This window comes from Pteronotus mesoamericanus, unplaced genomic scaffold (assembly GCF_021234165.1).
Source record: "Pteronotus mesoamericanus isolate MK-2021 breed Mesoamerican mustached bat unplaced genomic scaffold, CSHL_Meso_final contig_25, whole genome shotgun sequence".
In the NCBI taxonomy this organism is placed as follows: domain Eukaryota; kingdom Metazoa; phylum Chordata; class Mammalia; order Chiroptera; family Mormoopidae; genus Pteronotus; species Pteronotus mesoamericanus.
This window is the reverse complement of record NW_026555105.1, coordinates 24048410-24063424: the sequence shown is the minus strand read 5'-3', so window position 1 is coordinate 24063424 and position 15015 is coordinate 24048410. Positions and strand designations below refer to the sequence as shown.

Below are 15015 nucleotides of genomic sequence, written 5' to 3'. Positions count from 1 at the left end.
TTTTGAAAGCAGTCATAATTCACTGTAGAGATAAATCAGAAAAAGAAAACAAACTTTTGAACGGCATGCTATAATGACCTGGGCAAAACTGATTATCAACTAGTTATAATTAGCACATGCCACGGATTTAGAAATTAAGTTTTCTGCTATAAACTTTTAATATTTTGTCAGACATGAGAAAATTCTAAATGTTCTATCAATCGCATTCATCTCCCCATATAGTCAATTTTATTTAAAACAAGAGAACAGGTATTTCTCTTCGGATTTTCATGGTCATCAGTGTAAAGTAAAACGAAGCAACTCAGTAGAAATGGTTTATTACCATATTATTTTAGAAAGGTTTATTCCTCAAAATGTACTAAAAAGAAAATGTCCACATCACGGGAATGATCAACCTGAATGGCTTTCTCTGCATTCAGCTTCGTTTCTCCCCATTCTTCCTGAGTCATCAAGAGAGGCCAGGGTCTCATCTGTGTCACTTGCAAAATGAGCAAGGTCCTCTCAAACGGAATGTATTTCTCATGATATATCATCATCTTCTTGAAAATTTAGACTTTTAATAGCTTGTTTCATCTTTTCCCCAACAGTTGTGTTCTCCTCTTCCTAGCAGCTTTTTTATTTTCATATTCTTTCTTTATTTTCAATGTAGAAAATGTTCTTAATTTGTTCCCCATTGATACTAGGAGTGTTTTTCAGGGGTTATGGAAAAACTCCATCTGCTGTTTTTTCCTCGATGACCATTCCAGGGGTGAGAGCTGAACTGAAATCTGTAAAATCATTCTATGGGATAAATTGCTGCTGCCTGTGACCTGGAAGGCACAGGGGTGCTCTTGCTTCCATTCGTTATAAAAAGGCCACTATTTTGTTCAGCTTTAGCAGTTAACAACAGAAGTTCAATTGTCTTTTTGTTCTCAATTATACTCACTGCTCGGGCTATCTGATCTTTCTTTGGTTCATGCAACCTGGAAGTAATTTCGTCAGTCACTTTCTCCTGAGAATTGTCTACTGTGATCTCATACAGGCCTTTATAGTTCATTTCTAGTCTGTTCCCTAGTATGTCTTTGACAGGTCATTTCTGTTTGGGATGACCTTGCCCATTTTCCTCTTCTTTTGGGCGTGTTTTGTTACGACCGTGCATGTATTCATCTAGCTCTTTGTCTAATTCTTTTGTACATTCTTGAGACTCACGTTTAACTTTCTGAGCAAGCAAATAATTGTAGGTCTCAGACTGCCTGCTTTTGTTAAGATACCAAGTTCAATTCCTAAGATACCAAGTTCAGTGGCCACAGCATCTCGATTCTTCTCCTGCAGCACCGCACCCCATATATTGTTAAGCTTTTTCCCTCTAGCAAAAGGCAGCTTCTGGTTGTTCTGGCCAAACTGAAAAGGCTCTGGTTTGAGAGCAGGGTTAAAATGTTTCTGTCGCTTGTGTTTCCAAAGAGAGTTATCATCTGAATCAGAAAAACTCTCTTCCCTTGAGTCCACACTTTTAACAGTCCGATAATGTGATACTGGCGCACAGGCTGCTGCCGTACCCGGGTAGGGCCTCACTGCACTGTCCCCACCTACAGCTTTCGGCACCTGCAGCTGCCTGTCACCGGGTGTGACAATGGTGTGGGAATCTGAGTCGGAAAGCTGCCAGTCTTCCATGTCACCTGCCTCCTGCACCAAGTTCCCGTGGCACAAGGAGTCAGGTTGGACAATTTTAAGTATAATGTTTTGTTTCTACTATTCCAGTTGTTATACTTTCAGTTTACTTTTCTTGAGTTAATTCACTGGCTTTACTATACTATTAATACTATACTATACTATAGTGAATTAATACTATATTGAATATAAGAGAAGAAATAGGACTTTCTTTTTTTGCCATTTTGGATATGTTATTTTTTTTTTAAATCAGGTTAAGAAATTTCCTAGTTTGCTTAGAGCTTGTAATAATGAATCGATGTGTAATTTTATCAAATATCTTTTTTTTTTTGCATCTATTGAGATGATCACATGGTCTTTATCTCTTAATTTGTTAAAGAATTTCCTAATGTTCAATCTTATATTCCTGGGGTAAGACCAAACTGGTCATAACATTTCCTTGAATTTGGCTTGATAACTTTTTGTTTAAGATTTTGCAAGTAAGTTCACAGATGAATTTGGTCAATGTTTCTTGCTTAACTGTCTTTCCCTGTTTGTGTATCAAAGTTATACTCACATTGTAAAATTAATTGGGAAGTGTTCCCTATTTTTCTAGTATCTAAAAGAGTTTGGAATAAGGTTGGAATTATTTATTACTTGAATGCTTGTTAAAACTTAGCTTTCAAAGTACCAGAGCCTAGTATATTCTTAGAGGAAAATTATAAACTGCTAATTCAATTTTTTCAAGGGTTAGTTATACAGTACTGAAATCTTCTATTACCTCTCTAGTTAATTTTGTTAAATGGTATTTTTAAAGGAATTTATCTATTTCATATCTGTTTTCTACTTTATTATTTAAAAAATTAGTCCTGGACTTCTGGTAAAGATGGCGGAGTAGGTAGACATGGCTTACCACTTTGCACAACCACATCAAAATTAGAACTAAAATATAGAACAACCATCACTCAGAACTGTCAGATCAAGTTGGCTGGAGGTCTGACAACTATGGAATTAAAGAAACCACATCCATCCAGACTGGTAGGAGGGGCTCAGACATGAATCAGGCTGGCCCCACACCCACATGTGGTGGATAAAAATTCAGGAGGGATATCTTGGGAGAGAGAAGTCCCAGCCCCATACCACACCCCCTAGCCCAGGGTTCTAGTGACAAGAAGATAAGTCTCTAAAATTGATGACTACAAAAACCAGCAGGGATTGACTCAGTGGGAGAACCTTCTGAAGCCCCAAATAGTTCCTCTTAAAGAATCCACACAGACTGACCTACACAGACTCACTCCCTCTGGGCTCCAGCAGTGGGGTAGCAGCTTAAAAGACACCAGTGGCATCCAGGGAGAAACTGAAGTGTCTGGCATCAAGGCAAGCAGAGGCCATTGTCCCTTTTCTATATCCTCCCCCCACCAGAGCCACAAAGCCAGCAAGCTGATGCCATATCTGAGACTCTATCAACATGGTTAACACTGTTTGGCTCACCCTGGAGATCCCCAGACATTCTGCCTCACCCAACTTACAGGCTTACCCAAGCATCCTTTCGATATGAATGCCTGGTCTCAGCTCATACTGCACAATTTCCTAACTGCTCTCAAACAAGCAACAGCTGGCCTCAGTGAGCTCCAGGCCTGGCACTCACAGCCAGGAGCCAGCCTAGATTCACAGCTTGGCTTCACCTGGGAATCTCCAAGCCCAGCCCAAGTAGCAGACATCTCAGATTGTTTTATAACTCAGGCGGGGTGACCTTGGGCAAAACACAGGTGGAGGCTGACCTTGGCCTGCACCAACCTGAAAACCCAGGGCCAGCATAACCAGTGGCCAGCTACAGACCACGATGGAGCACTACCACCCTGCCCATACACAGCTGATCCTCCACAGAGGGTGGAGGTTGTTGGTAAGTGGTCATAGCCAACACTTGCAGCTAACTGGCTTGGGTAAATCCATCCCATTGACCTGCCTACAGCAACCAAGGCACAACTATAAGAGGAGGGTGTACTCAGTCCACATGAAAGGTACACCGTGAGTACCCAGCTTGGGTAATAAGGGAGGCTGTGCCACTGGATCCTACATGATACCTACTACATCAGGCTGTGCTACCAAGACACAGAGTCAAAGAAGCTCTACCTAATACATAGAAACAAACACAGGGAGGCTACCAAAACAAGGAAACAAAGAAACATGGCCCAAATGAGAGAACAGATCAAAACTCCAGAAAAAGAGCTAAGTGAAATGGAGATAAGCAGTTTATCAGATGCAGAGTTCAAAACACTGGTTACAAGGCTGCTCAAGGATCTTAGTTAGGACTTCAGCAGCATGAAAAAGATCCAGTCAGAAACAAAGGATACACTAATTGAAATAAAGAACAGTTTACAGGCAAACAACAATAGAGTGGATGAAGCTGAGAGTCAAATCAATGATTTGGAACATAAGGAAGGAAAAAACAGCCAATCAGAACAAGAAGAAAAAAGAATTTAAAAAAATGGTGATAGCATAAGCAGCCTCTGAGAAAACTTGAAGAGGTCCAACATTCACATCATGGGGTGCCAGAAGAAGAAAAAGAGCAAGAAATTGGAAATCTATGTGAAAAAATAATGAAAGAAAACTTCCTTAATTTGGTGAAGGAAATAGACATGCAAGTCCAGGAGGCACAGAGAGTCCCAAACAAGATAGGTGCAAAGAGGCCCACTCCCAGACATATCATAATTAAAATGCCAAAGGATAAAGATAAAGAGAGAATCTTAAAAGCAGCAAGAGAAAAGAAGTTAGTCACCTACAGAGGAATTCCCATAAGACTGTCAGCTGATTTCTCAAAAGGAATTTTGCAGGCTAGAAGAGATGGACAAGAAATATTCAAAGTAGGGTCTTACAGCCAAGATTGCTCTACCAAGCAAAGATATCATTTAGAATGGAAGGGCAGATAAAGAGCATCCCAGACAAGAAAAAACTAAAGGAGTTCATCATCACCAAACCATTTTTATATGAAATGTTGAAGGGACTAATTTAAGAAAAAGAAGATCAAAACTATGAACAATAAAATAGCATTAAATACATACCTATCAACAATTGAAACTAAAAAGCAAACTAAGCAAACAAGAAAAACAGAGATGGAATCATGGAAGCAGAGAATTTTGATGGCTGCCAGATGGGCCAGGGGTGTGAGGGAATGGGTGAAGGGGTGAGGGGATTAAGAAGTACAAATAGGTAGTCACAGAATAGCCATGGGCATGTAAAGTACAGTATGGGAAAATGGAGTAGCCAAAGAATTTACATGCATGACCCATAGACATGAAAAATGGTGGGGGGGTTGCTTGAGGGAGTGGGAGGTGCTGGGTGGAGGGGGCAAAGGTGAAAAAATCAAGACAACTCTAATAGCATAATCAATAAAACTTTTTAAAAGTCTTAATAAACTGTTCCTTCGTTTTTAATTTTCCTACAACTGTAAATTTTCCCTTTCTTTCTATTATTTAATTTTGTTATTTGCCAGAAGTTTGACAATATTTTTAAAGAACCAACTTTAGCTTTGTTAATGCTTTTTATTGTATATTTTCTAGATAATGAATTTCAGTTTTTACATTGTTTCCTTCCTTCTGTTCCTTTGGGTTTATTTTGCTGTTCTTGGTAATTCTTAAGTTGCAAGCTAAGTTAATGAAGTCCTTTTCTAGTATAAGTATTTAAAATATTAACTTTGGCCCTGGCCAGGTGACTCAGTTGTTTGGAGCGTCATCCTGTACACCAGAAGGTTGACAGTTGAATCCCCAGTTGGGGCACCTACGGAAGGCAACTGTTTGACGTTTCTCTCATATTGATGTTTCTCTCTATTTCTCTCTCTCTCCTCCTCCCTCTGTCTCTAAAATCAATTAAAAACATATCCACAGGTGAGGATTAAGAAACAATAAAAATAAAATATTAACTTTCATTAAGTGTATCTCTTTAACTATAACTACAAATTTTGATATATTTTGATTTTAGTACAATTTTTAAAAAAATCTCTTCTAATTGCCATCATAACTTCTTCTTTGCTCTATACGTTTACATATTTCATTTAGAAACATTTAAAAATATGCAAACGCAGGAGAATGAAAGGAGAGGCACACACCAAGTTCTGAACACATAGCCTCTTCACTTTCTCAGAACAATAGACCCAGGGCTTGATACTGCTGGTAACTCCCAAGACCAAGGGACATAGTGACACTGAGAGGAAGGAAGGACAGAAATAGAAGATTGAGGTTTAAAATATGTTGATTAACTTTGATGCCAATTCTGCCAATGAATATTTGAGCCCACCCTCTTACTTGTAAAGGAAAATAGTAATAATTTCCAAGTATCTTTTTATATGTATCTTTTAGCCACTATATTGTCCCTGAGCAGTGGGAATTTTTATTCTCTTTTTTACAGGTAAGAAAAACACCATGCTTTAAAACATTATGTGATTATAATTGTATAGTAAAGAATTCAGCACTACTCAAAGGGAGGCTTAGACTTTGCTATACACTAGAGCAAAGATAATTTTTTCAACAAATGGTGCTGGAACAACTTGGCATCCATATAAAAAAAAATGAATCTATACACAGACCCTCCACCCTTCACAAAATTAACTTTAAATGATCACAAAACTAACTGTGAAATGCAAAATTAAACAACTCCTAGAAAAATAACAAAAGAGAAAATCGAGATGATTTTGGTTTTGGCAAAGTTTTAGATATAACACCAAGGCTTTATCTGTAAAAGAAAGAACTGATAAGCTGGATTTCATTAAAATTAAATTTTTATGCTTTGTGAAAGATACTGTCAAGAGAATAAGAAGATAAGCCACAGACTAAGAGAAAATATTTGCAAATGACATATCTGATAAAGTACTGTTACCCAAAATATACAAAGAATTTTTGAAGCTCAATAATTTATTTATTTATTTATTTATTTATTTATTTATTTATCTTCACCCAAGGATATTTTTTCATTGCCTTTAGAGAAAGGGGAAGGGAGAGAGAGAAACATCAATGCAAGAGAGAACCATTGATTGGTTGCCTCCCATACACACCTGCATTGGGGATCAAACCCACAGCCTAGGTGTGTGCCCTGATCCAGAATTGAGCCCACAGTCTTTCAGTTACAGGATGGCATTCCAACCAACTGAGCCACAGTGGCCAGCTGAAATTCTACAATTTAGGACCAACAACTCGATTAAAAATTGGGCAAACATTAACAGGCACCTCACCAAAGATATACAGATAGCAAATAAACATATGAAAAGATACTCCACATCATATGTCAACAGGGAAATGCAAATAAAAACAACAATGACATATCATTGTACACCTATAAGAATGGCCAAAATCTAGAACACTAACACCAAATCCTGGTGAGAATGTGGAACAACAGGAATTCTCACTCACTGCTGGTGGGGATACAAAATCGTATAGCCAATTTGGAAGACAGATGGTAGTTTCTTACAAAACTAAATATTCTTCCCATATGATCCAGTAATCATGCTCCTTAGTGTTTACCCAAAGAAGGTGAATACTTAAGTACACACAAAAAACTTGCACATAGATAATTGATTACAGCAGCTTTATTCAAAAATTGCCCACACATGGAAGCAACCAAGATGTCCTTCAGTAAGTGAATGGATGAATAAAGTGTGCTACATCCAAACAATGGAATATCATTCAGTACCAAAAAGAAATGAGCTATCAAGCCATGAAAAGACATGGAAGAAATTTAAATGCATATTACTAGTGACAGAAACCTATCTGAAAAGTTACATATTGTTTGATTTCAACTATGTGATATTCCGGGAAAAATAGAACTATGGAGACGTTAAAAGGTCAGTGGTTGCCAGAGATTATAGGAGAGAGAGGATGAATAAACAGAGCACAGAGGATTTTTAAGGCAGTAAAACTACTCTGTGATACCATAATGGGTATCTATATGTCATTACACATTTGTCAAAACCATAGAAGTACAACACCAAGAGTGCAAAGGACTCTGAATGACAATAATGCGTCAATGTAAGCTCATCATCAATGTAGGTAATATGCAAGCACCTTCCTGGTACAAGATTTTGATAGTTGGGGAGGCTGTGAGTATGTGGGGGCAGGAGGTATATGGGAAATCTCTGTATCTTTCACTCAATTGTGCTGTGCTATGAACCTAAAACTGCTCTAAAAAATAAAATCTATTAAAACACACACACAAATACACACACTGGACAGATCTCCTTCTAAGGTCTGCCTCTCAGAGGCCCATCCCTTCTGAGACCACAAAAGAGGCAATTTTCAAACCTAAACAAAGAAGTCAGGAGCTCTCTGGCTGGATTCTCCCCCGCTGCCCGTCCCCCACCACCACTGAACAACACCACCAAAAAGCCTTTCCTGGCCTCTTGTTTAGTTCTAAAAACCTTGCATGTGAGCATCTCGCATTCCACAGAACATCTGCTGAGATGCAAAGGCCCCAGGGAGGGAACCTCAGGGGCATGACCCCTCTGTGTGCATGAGTTGGGCCGAGCCTCTTCTGAGAGCAGGAAGCAGGGAGAGAGACACAGACCTGAAGAGGCGCTTCAGACCCAGGACACACAGCACCCAGCACGGTAAACCAACTCACCAAGGCTAATTCTCCAGGCCTCAGCTCGCCACTGCTCCAGGATAAGGCACTGATCTCCAGGTCTCAGACCTGCACATTTACACTGGCTTTCTGTGCAAATGCTTCGTTCTTATGGGGTAATTGCAGGCAGCATGCCAGCCAGTGCAGGGTCAAGTTTGGGGAATGCACAGTCTTTTTGTGATTTTAAAGCCACACTCCATTAAGGACTGTCTACTCCGCTCATGTATATCTGGTTCCAAACATGAATCCTCCCTCCGCTCCAGCCACAACTCCACCACACTGTGAGGCCACACTGTCATTAACAGTGAGAAGGCTGGGAAAAGTTATCAAAGTCACTGGCAGGAAGAAGGGGGTCATTGGTTAGGGGGGAAAAGACAAATAAGAAAGAAAATGGGCCTTTCTTGCGGTAAATTCCATTGGAAGGGATTTGAGGAGCAAATCCAGAACCCTGTGGAGCTCATTCCTTGTGCATTGTGGTGAGACCAGCTGCTGTCCCCAGCCCTCTACTTTGAGTTGGCCTGCAGACTTGTTTGTTCTGGCTCAGAACCCCCAGCCCATTTTGCCAGCCGCCCCCAAGTCTGAACAGGCAGAGCTGAGTGTGGGCACGAGTTCTATCTTTGGAAGTTCTTCCTCTCTTTCTCTCTCACCACTAAAAATAAGCCATCCCAGCTGTCAAATGTGGCTTGCAAAAGACTCTCCCAGTGACCCCACTCCTACAACCAAGGAACATAGAGATGATCTACTGAGTGTGACATGGCTCCTTGGCCACTGCCTTATTCTCTGCTCCTGTAACCCACTTCTCTCCATCCAAGACTTCTTGGAAACACTTGACTTCAGGAAAAAGTCATGAAATTATTAAGCCATGTGTGATGTGAAATGACAAAGATAGCCCTTTGTTGTCACCTAGAATTAGGGGTTCAAAAATATGAGTGACTAGGGAAAAATAAAAAGCCAGAGTCAGTGGGAAACACCAGGACAGTCTTTTCTCTAGGAACAAGAAAAAAGGAACAAGGGCCATTATAACTGGGAAAGAAAAAAAGGAAAACAATTCACTGTGACCTTGAATCGTGCTCATGAGTGATGACTTCTTCCTGTGGTCAACCATTCTAAAACTACTTGAGTGGATGTGATTCATTTCTGCAAACTCGTCTAACCTGAGCTTTTAATTTTAGACCAGGGATCCAAGTTAAATATTTCATGTGTGCAGGCCAAAAATAGAAGTTGAGGAAAAAAGAAAGGAAGGAAGAAAACCCTTTATTAGACAAATTATAATGCATATTCTACCAAAATTCATGGAGTGCCCATGATAAATTGGGCACTGTGCTCCAGAGAGTTCTATGTTCACTAACAGCCCCCACCCCACCATGCTCTTCCAATGCATGCCATCTTGGGCTCCATATTCTCTGCAAGGAGACTATTGATTCACTTATCCATGCAAAGTTGTCCTGAATGGAGTTACCTTTCCTAAAAGACCTTTTGGCCCTGTGATGTCTAATTCCAATTCTTAAAATGATACAGCCCCCAGCTGGGCTGAATAAGAGAGATATGAGGAACAGCAGCTGCATGTGGCTATCTGAAAATCCTACCTAGGAAGAGCTGGGCAGCATATTCCAGCCCATCTCTCTGAGGGAGCTTGTCCAAGATTCTGTCTGCCATGATGTGATAGTATTCTCTCCTGCCCTGCCTACTGTGGACTCCCATGTTCCGAAAAATCCTCTTTTCTCCTCCCAGTCCTGACTCTGAGAGCAGCCCGAAGTGTGATTTGAGAGGATGTGGCACCTCATGGGGTAGGGATGCCTTTCTTCAAACCTCTTGATTCCATGTCCACATTGGGACACTTCTGGGGAAATGACAACTCCACACACGGTCTCTCCACAATTGGGAAAGAATGACACTTGGACTCTGACCTCCCAGAACCCACTCCCAGTTCCAGAGGCTCTAGTCCTAACTGCTGGGGCTTGATGAAGTCCCAGTACTTCACATTAAATCCAGCCTCATTTGATCTTGGGTAGCGTCATTGCGGGGCATTGTGTTGGACCATAGCCTCCATGGAAGAACAACCCCTCACTTCTCCTTGCCTGCCCAGGGACAAGAAAGACAAATGCTGGGAAATGCCATTTCCACCCTGGTACCAGGTTACTTCCTGATCCTAAAAGGCTCCACTGGAATCAGGTCCTGCTCAGCCCCCAGAGCAAAATGCTGCAGCAAGCCTCCTGCAAACTGACTGTTGTTACCGAGGCCAGACAGGTTTCTCAGTGACTGTTTTTACCTACTCACTCACTTGGGGTTTTAGACAACTTCCATGGTCAGGACAATCTTCTTACAGCCTACCACCCACAGCCTATAAATCCCACTGAATTTCAGATTCTACTTATAGTGTGGGCTCAGTCCTAGAAAAGACAATTGTTCATTAAACCCATACGGATGTCCCCACACCTGTCTGAGGCCAGTGAGCAGGAAGTACAAAGGAAAGAAACAGTTTGGTTGGCAGTCACCAGCTGTCAACTCTTCTGGGTGGGCAGAGATGTGAACTGAGAACTTTTGGAAGTAATCCAGGGTAAGATCCAGGTGGCTGCTCAGGGCTCCATACATAAATCGTGTCTGGGAACAGTAAGAAAAAGGCATGAGGGGAGAGAATTCTTTAATTTTACTCCCACGATATGCTAGGAGCTATATTTATCTCTAAAAACAGCCCCTTTTATTTATTTAGTTATTTATTTATTTATTTATTGTATTTGTTCCCATGACTATTTATCCTGCTTATACCTTCTTCCACCTCCACCCACCCACCCCACAATCGCCACACTGTCTGATGTGTCCACTAGTCTTTTTCTTTTTTGGCTCAATCCCTCCACCTGCCCAACTGACCTCCCCCAGCCCACCCTCCACCCCAGAGCTGTCAGCCCGCATTCTATCTATGAGTCTGCCTCTATTTTAAAACAGCCTTCCTTTATACCCATGAGAAAACTAACCCTCAAAGAGTCAATAATTTGCCAATGGAGCCAAGTGGTGGATCCAGGTTTAAAGACTGGTGTATGTGCCACGACAAGATGTGTGCGATGCATGAGCTCATAGTGAAGACTCAGAAAAGCTGTGGATATGCCCAGCTTTGTCTCAAGGACTTAAAACCTCCCTTTGAAAAGAGAGGTTTATCTGGGACATTAACTAGCAGTTTAGGTGTCATAGCCTCGTGGTCATTCCATCATGTGAGATGAAACACGTGGGATGGCATTTCAAACCATGACAGATGAGTGCAGTTGGAGCCTCTATTATCTCTCCACATTGGGAGCCCCTGTCACCTTGCTGAGCACATGGGGAGGCCCTTGCCCCCATGACACTTCTGAGGCTAAACTACACATCTCTGGGGCCTGTGGAGACATCTATAACTAAACAGGCTTGTCCTGAGTCAAAGCATTTGAGGCTCTTCCAATCATGCCTCTCATCCCTATTAAGTTTGGAGTCCATAAAAAAGCAACTCTCCCCCTTATTCTCTCTTATCTTTCTTCTCCTCCTGAATTCCCTAAATAATTCTTCATCCCATCCATTCTGGTTACTCCTCTGGAACCTTCTGTCCATTGTAAGCAACACTCCCCTATGTCTTAAACTACCTGAAGGGATGCTCCCCACAGATCCTAAATCCTCCCCAGTCTTCAGTGAGGGGCTTCTCTTTTTCTCACACCTACACACCCTTGGACTATTCTCCTGACCCCCTTCAGTCCTCGGCCATTAAGTAGAAACACCCCCTCTGATGCCTTCATCCCCCAGGTCTACCACTCTCTGCTGCTCCTCCAGTTAACTTCATCCACCACCTCCTGGCTCTGCCCTCACTCTCTGACCACTTGGCCTTGAGTCCATAGTTCCATCTCTCCACACAGTTTCCTCACATTATCTGGGAGATCCTTTTCCTTGCTCTCTCACTTCTACTTTCTCTCAGACTTTCACTTTCAGAACCAAGCCCTGAATCTTCACTCCACTCCAATCTTAAACACCAACATCCTGTGTACTGGTACTTGATGAACTGTCCTCCATCTCTGACTCCCACCACTTGTCTTCTTCCACCTCATAGAGGCCCCATCCCTTAGCATACCCTCTCTCATATACCTGTTTATCAGCTGATTCCTGGCCTTTATTCTTTGTGTCACCAGACTGAACATTTTTGTTGAATTGTTCTATAAGCAAAACCCTCAATTTCCTTGCATACTCATTCTTCTGCCTCACCTGTCCTGCAAAGTGCCCATCCAGGATGAAGACTCAAAGCCATTTTCTCCATTTATGATGCCAAAGGTTGCTGGAGAAAACTAATTACTACAAATTCAAACTCTCCATACTCAGGTGCCCCAAATTAAGCAATTCTGTTACTTACCCTTGTCCCACTGTTCTCAGTAACTATTTAACCTTTTTTGTCATCATGAAATCTCTACTCACCTCTTTCCCTCACTTCTCACTCTCAGCAAATAAACCTGCCTTCTATGTTATGGAGAAAAAATAGGTCATGAGGCAAGAACCCCAACTTTCTGCACTTGCTTCCTTACACCCTTGTCTACATCCCCAGCCATCCTCCCTCACCTATACAAGGCCAGGCCCTTGACCCAGTCATCCTCTTTCTCTTACATTTTCTACTTGTCTTTCTCTACTGACAACTTCTTCTCAGACTCTAAACAAGCTGACATCTTAAGCAATGTTTATTTCAAATTGCCTTCTGTCTGCTCAGTAATCTCCCTCCTTTCCTATTCATCCACACCTTCCAAAAGATTTGTTACTGCTTTATGCACAAAACAGACTCAAACTCACCCCAATTATCCTCCCAATAAAGTTGCATATTACCTCTATTCAGTCTTAATCTTGTTGGATTTATTGCATCTTTAGTACTCCTTCCTTCCTGGAATGCTCTATTTCTTTCCCTTACATTTCACTGCATTACTCTGCTGTCTTTCTGGCCTTGCCTTCTCTGTTTTGGGGGGTTTATCTTCCCTTGTGTGCCCCTTGAAGATCAATCTATACCCACTGCTTTTGATCTCCTGCAACGACCTTATCTTTTTTTAGTTCTAACCACCTCCCATTTGCTGATAATATCCAGATCCATTCCTTCAGTCCTGACCCTCATCAACTCACAGAAAACTCACAGTCATTGAACATTTCCATTTGGATGTCCCATGGGCACCATGAATTTAACAGATTTTAAATGGCTCTCATTCTTCCCTACCTGCAATTGCTCCTTGTTCTGAAGTGTCTGTCTCAATTGGTGGCCCCGCTACATCCCATTTAACAAATGAGAAACTCAAGGGTCATCACTGAGACTAATATTCACAAGTCTCTACATCTATTTCTTTGACTCTACTGAATTAACTTCCTCAAATACATTCTACTAAGCAGTAACATGAATGTGTTTAAAAATGTATTAGATTTTCAAATGTAGCAGTTACCTCCCTGGTATGCTAAATAAGTCTCACATCCTCAACCGGAAAAAGTGCAAAATAATGCTTTTCAAGATGAAATTATGTGGTTTCTTTTTAAATGTAAAGAGGAGATCAAACCCAAAAGAAGCAACATTCAAAGTTTCATCCAAGATACAAAAAAAAATGGTCACACAATTACCAAAGATTTGATAAAACTAGATGTCAAGTTATTCACAAATATGATGCTCACAAAGGGAGTACAATGAGGTTTTACTAAATGTCACTTTGGGTATCACTTTGGCATTTAATGTGAAAGGTGAATATCTCTCACCTGTGTGAGTGCCAGCTGACATTTTGTTTTTCTGTTGGTATCAATACAACAGGGTACACACAGAGCATAAATCTGCCCCTTGAAAGCACATCACATCTACGTATGCGGGAGATGGCTTAAATAGTGCTCATTCCCTTTACCCCTGGAAATCCAAGCTATAAGAGGAGAGATTTTACATACAGTAAATGATTATTTTGAAAGCCATGATATTGACTAGAATCAGTCAAGTGTATAGCAAGACAAGGCATGGCCACACGAAGAATGCCCTTGAATGGCTGGCCTTGACTGAGTGGTGAGTTAGAGTCTCCTTGTCTGTACTTCCGTAAGTCCCATGCACAACTCTATCATTACCTTCATCACACCAAATTAGAATTCTCTGTGTTTATTCTTTATTAGATGGTAAGCTTTTGGAGGTTGATTCGTTGACCGGCATACAGTAGGTGCTCAATAATAATTGCTGAATGAATGAATAAACACATCAATCAATCAAGACTGGAATTAAAGAGAATTAAAAGCAAGATTTGCATATTTCCTCAGAAGCTGAAAACTGGAGGTGTTTTTCACACTTCCCTGGGTAACATTTCGCATGTCATGTCCTTATCTCCCATAGAGAATTTAAATCATAGCATATTGGGAGAAAATGATGATCAAAGTGAGTGGACTCTCATATGGACACAAATAATTCACTAGAAACAGAACTCAGGCAGCCAGCTCACATCCTGAATAAGGCAGCCGTGAAAAGGGCATGCAGGTTCCTGGGGAAGTTTCTTTCAGTACCTGAACCTGCTTCTGAGCAGAGTTCTAGATAAAAAAAAGAAGGAATTCAGTCCAGGTTCAACATTATTGCCAATATTACACCAAACGCTTTGAGTTCTACCCATACCTCAGAAGCTACCTCTTCAGAAGTGGTATCTTCTCCCTCTGTCTAATCACTCTTCCTTTCCATTCACATTAACATTACACTGGGCTGGCAGGTATTCAATGAGATAGATGGGGTTATAATAGGGCCACAATATTTTTACCACTTGCTACTGTCTAAGAAATTTTTTTCTT

At 41.0% G+C, this 15015-nt stretch overlaps 1 pseudogene; it reads right to left on the bottom strand.

Moving 5' to 3' along the window:
* Positions 1–341: 341 nt before the first annotated feature.
* LOC129070961 (phosphorylated adapter RNA export protein-like) overlaps positions 342–15015 on the bottom strand; it is a 45271-nt pseudogene continuing 30597 nt past the window's right edge.